The following is a 5,258-nucleotide window of genomic DNA, read 5'->3' on the forward strand; positions in this document are numbered from 1 at the left end:
TGGAGGCCCCATCCCTGGGAACATTCCAGGCCAGGTTGGACGAGGCTCTGAGCAACCTGATCTGGTTGAAGAGGTCCCTGCTCCTTGCAGGGGGGTTGGACTGGGTGACCTCTAGGGGTCCCTTCCAACCCAAACCATTCCATGATTCTATGATTCCCCCCCATCGGGATGCCTTTGGGTAAGATTTGAACACCTGGTTATAACAAGTGTCTCCCTGGGAAACTTAGAAATCTCTGTAGAGTCACTTCATATCTTTTAGCGCGTCTGTAGCCAAGCAGTGTGACTCATACTCCTGTTATTTGCATGTGCTTTGCAGACAGTGAATTTATCACTGGCAATCCAAGAGAACCTGTGTATCCGTTGCTTTCATAAACTGCACTGTTCATTAATCTGGCCATGATAGTTCTCATTGAACGCGACCAAACTCTTCAAGTGGTGCCCCAGCAGTTCATGGAACATGACTAGACTGAACATGTATCGTGTTATTTGTGCATCCATAATCGTGATAGCTCAGTACGCGGAACGCGACTGGACTTCTAATGACGAACTGGGCATCGCTCCACATTCCTTTAACCTTTTAACGCAACAGGCTGCTGTGAAATGGGGAGGGAAAGCTGCAAAGCCACGTCCTTCCAATGGTCCGTGCAACCCCCCTGCTCCGATTTGGAAAGGGAGCGTGGCGTTTCCACATCTCTCATTAAACCTGCATGCAGCCGGCTTAACCAAACACAGTAATTAGCTCTGTGTCTAATGCAAATTGACGGAGCGGAGACCCAGCTCTGCCAGTGAGCAATTGCAATTCATGTCTGCGGAGTGACAAGCAGGTAGAGGAGAAATGGCTTCATCCTGTTTGTTTTGCTGCAGTTACAGCTTTGCTGACAGCAATGGGGTGAAGATGTCCCCCAGTGCATGGCAGTCCCACCAACAGAGTGAACCCTCGGAGAAGGTCTCCCATGCATCTCCTCTAATCACAGAATCACAGAATGGGCAAGGGTTGGAAGGGACCTCGGGAGATCACCCAGTCCAACCGTTCTGCTAAAGCAGGTTCTCCTAGAACATGTTACGCAGGACTTCATCCAGGTGGGCTTTGAATATCTCCAGAGAAGGAGACTCCACAACCCCCCTGGGCAGCCTGGGCCAGGGCTCTGCCACCCTCAGAGTAAAGAAGTTTTTCCTCATATTCAACTGAAACCTCTTCTGCTTCAGTTTGTGCCCATTGCCCCTTGTCCTGGCGCTGGGCACCACTGAGAAGAGTCTGGCTCCGTCCTCGTGACCCCCACCCTTAAGATATTTGTACGTGTTGATGAGGTCCCCTCTCAGCCTTCTCTTCTTCAGGCTGAACAAGCCCAACTCCCTCAGCCTTTCCTCGTAGGGGAGATGCTCCAGTCCCTTTATCATCCTAGTTGCTCTCCTCTAGACTCTTTCTAGGAGTTCCTCATCTTTCTCGAACTGGGGAGCCCAGAATAGCGGGGTGCTTCCCCCATAGGTAGGCAGGGTTGAGTGGCAGAGGTTAATTCCAAATATGTACTTATATTTTTCCTCAGTTATTGACAGTTCACCTTCTAGTTTCTGCCACTGCAGAAATGGGGTCAGCCTGACACCTATTTGAAGCCAGGTTTGCGTCAAAGACTTTGAATCTTTGCTTTTTATGGCATCTTTGCTCCAGCACCAACTCCCAAGGGACACTAGGAGACAGGGAGGAGCTGGTATTGAAAGCCAAGAGCTTTGACAACTGTCAAAGAAATCATTGGTTTAGGTCTGGTTTTATAAAACAATATGTTTTGAGTCCTTCATGCTTTTGAAGCTTTTCTCCAAGAAAAAAGTGCGTGTATATGTGTGGTTTCAAATACAGTAAGATCCTCACCCAGTTGCATGCATCCAGGACCCGGGGTGCTACATAAAGCCAACAAACCTCCACAATAAAAACACTCATGAGTTTTTTTCCATTTCTGTCTTGATTTCAATGACCCAATGCTTCCTCTCCGGGGGTTCCTTGATGCACCTCCCTATTTTGACTAAATATGGAGCCTCAGGATCCATTTCTAAAGAGATTTTTTTTTTTTTTTGGTGGAGAAGGTAATGACAGGAGAGGAGGTCTCTGTCTTGAGACTGCTGCTGGAGTCCTGTTTTTCTAAATAAAACCATTGAGGTACTAAAATGGTATTATCCTTCATTAAGGACAAGAATGAGAAAGCACACAGAGAAAGTGAACATGATACACTGAGGAAACCTTTGGGTGGACGCAAGAGTATCTACTGATCTATAAACATGCATGGACGCATGGTACACGTGCAATAACTTTACTTCCAATATCCCCTCTAGAAGAGAAAGACAATCCTGTTTTACATGAGCTCCATGAGAAGGTAATTTCAAACTCAACGTTCAATCCAGTAACCGCTGACTACGATGATCTGAAGTCATGAGATGCCAACAGCCGGCTGAATTTAAAAGGGTAGCATGCAACTCAGTGAGCTAATGGCTAATCTTTCATCTTCCTACCTACACACAGCATGCAGCCGTCTTAAAAATGTAAAGATTGTCCCAACTCTTTCATTGTGCATAATAATTCCTGCTTTGTAAAATATCCAGAGGGCTTCAGAAGGCTGAAGCTCTGGCAAGGGGAAAGGATGAGCGTATGTCATATCTGCATACGATGAGGCAGAGAAGCAGAAGAGGAAGAGGAGAGGAAACCCTACCTCCATTTTTATATAAAACCTATTTAAAATTTACTCGACTTCCTCAGTTAATTCGTCTTCTTCCAGCAACTTTAATCCTTAAATGGTTATTGTTAAAAAGAAGTTTGTATTCCCTCAAAAGACAAGAGCAAAAGAAAATGACTTTGTCATATCTGACTGGTTCGGAAAATATAAAATCCAATTCTGAAGGAGTGCAGATAAGGGAAGAGCTATGGAAGAGCCATCAGCTTAGCAAACACTAAATAATGAAGAATGCAGAGACTGCCCAGCATGATAAAACACCCTATTAGCAATGAGTGATAATTGTGGCACATCCACAGCAAAAGGTTATTGAATTTTTATCTCTAGGAAGGGGCCTTTTGACAGCCTAACCAAAAAGCCACCAACAGGTAGCTCCCTTTTTAGGATTCCCCAAAACATGTCCATACCTGCCCAACTCCACCTCGTGGCTTCTGAACACTTACAGCTATGCCTATAAATTGCCCATTTGCAGCCAAGGAAGTTTTGCTGGAAAAGCTACCGACTTCCTACAGGGAAGGAATACAGGGCCACCACCACCGTGTCATGGACTTGTTGGAGATTACAGTGTTTCTGGCACTGCACCAAAAATTCTGGTCCCAGTCGCTCACTATGTGCTTTGATGATGCCCTGAGTGGGACCAAGATTTAATCTCAAGTTGCTGGGACAGAAAAGAGAAACAATCAAAGTCCTGAACGCGTGTTCTCATCATGCATTGGCCCAACATGTGGTAAGCACGGAAGATAAAACCCCACCACTGCTACCAGTTAATGAGATTGCTGCTCTTGTTCAAGCAGAAACACTTCAGTGTAGCATCTAGTCCAAGGAGAAAAATAAAGCAGAAGACAGAGTTGCTCAAAGGAATATGACAACTGCCATCTGCCCAAAGTCAGCTACCCAAAAAGTGAGCTGGGTGACCAACGGCCCGTTGCCTTGTGTATGACGAACCATGGATCCCAGATGCATTGAACTGGAACGCTTGGGTTTCACGTGAGCATGTCTTAAGTTACCCACGCTGAAATGACAAAGCTGGCGATCTGAATCTGAATTTGGTGAGCTTCAGTGCGTGGCAGAAACCCTCTTTATTTAGCTTTACTTTCAGTCAGTTATTTCCCTTCCTCCCCGCCTCCCCCTGATGCTCATTAACATGCTGTGGCTTCCAGCAATGAGAGGCTCAAAAATTCAGATGATCAAACCACGACAGAAAAGAACAAAATAACTCGTATGACAGTTGAGCGTTACGGCATTAACATTGTATGAATCTTTGGAACAAGAGGTAGTTTTAATTTTTCCTCTCTCAGCTCAGTCCGAGCACATTTGCATTGCTCTTCTCCCCCTCTCCAGGTGGGATGGAGAGAGACATCTCATCTCTTTTTTCCTCTGTTGTTTATTCTTCCGATTCTTCCCCAAAAGAATTGTACTCCCCTGTATATCACCGTAGCTTGCTGGATTTGTAAATACATCTGACTTATACCACCACCTCTGCCCCACGGCATTACTTTTTACTTCTCCCGTATAGATTGCAGTCAGCTCTATTGATGTTCCATTTATGAGATATACTCCACCAGGTTTCATTTATAACTCTGAGGTCAACAGCCTCCATCATTTTCTAACACTGCTCGTTCTTCCTCTTGTTTCAGATACTCCTGGCATTTGTGTACAGACATTTTAATGCATTGGTATAAAGTTATTACAAAGGAAGATGAATTTTTATTGTCAGGAGGGTGCTGCCAAGTGAAATATTACACTCCTTGCTTTTATGTTTATTCACTGCTGCGTGTAACGTCCTCGCAGAAGCCTGAAAGTCATGCTCATGCCCTTTTATGTTTGGAAAATATTGATTTATTAAAAAATTTGAGTTTCAACCAGAACTGAAATTATAAATGATGTTTTTATTTTTCACAGCTTTGACTGTCAGAGCGTAGCTCCTCAGCCCCAAGAACTCTCCCAGTAACTTAAGTTCTGTGAATAAATATTTGGCTATTGAACTTTGATAGCGTTTTCCATTGGGTTTTGTTTTCTTTTATGATCTTCTAAAATACACCCTGTAAGAGCACAGCAATTCTTCTTGACGCTCAGGTATCGAGACCTCAGAATATGGAGTACAGGAATGTTAAAGCTACTTGTAGTATTTTGGGTCTGTAATTGTTAGCTGATTGTCTAATCTTAACTACCCTTCTGGATCCCAATGAACTGATCGTGGACAGATGGAGTAAAGAGTTTAAAGGTCCCACTCTAGAGCAGTTCTAAGCCATAGGAAGGATTCTCCGTCAACCAGAGATGCTCTGCTGTCGAGGGAGAATTATTTTAACAGAGATGTAGCACTAAGACTTTATTTAGCACCAACAGATTTCCCCAGAACATAAGGCTGAGGTGATTTTCAATGTCAAATTCATTGAATCATAGAATCATGTGGTTGGAAAATACCTTTAAGATCATCGAGTCGAACCATACTTGCCCACCCTCAAACCCTGGCCCTCAGCACCTCATCTGCCCGGCTGTTAAATCCCCCCAGGGCTGGGGACTCGACCCCTTCCCTGGGCA

General features: G+C 44.6%; 1 protein-coding gene across 2 annotated transcripts in view; it reads right to left on the reverse strand.

Annotated features, from left to right (window-relative positions):
* Positions 1 to 5,258, reverse strand: part of EXOC4 (exocyst complex component 4) — a 456,935-nt gene that overhangs the window by 58,576 nt on the left and 393,101 nt on the right. The window lies entirely within an intron of this gene.

Source organism: Egretta garzetta, unplaced genomic scaffold (genome assembly GCF_000687185.1).
Source record: "Egretta garzetta isolate BGI_Z169 unplaced genomic scaffold, ASM68718v1 scaffold260, whole genome shotgun sequence".
In the NCBI taxonomy this organism is placed as follows: Eukaryota; Metazoa; Chordata; class Aves; order Pelecaniformes; family Ardeidae; genus Egretta; species Egretta garzetta.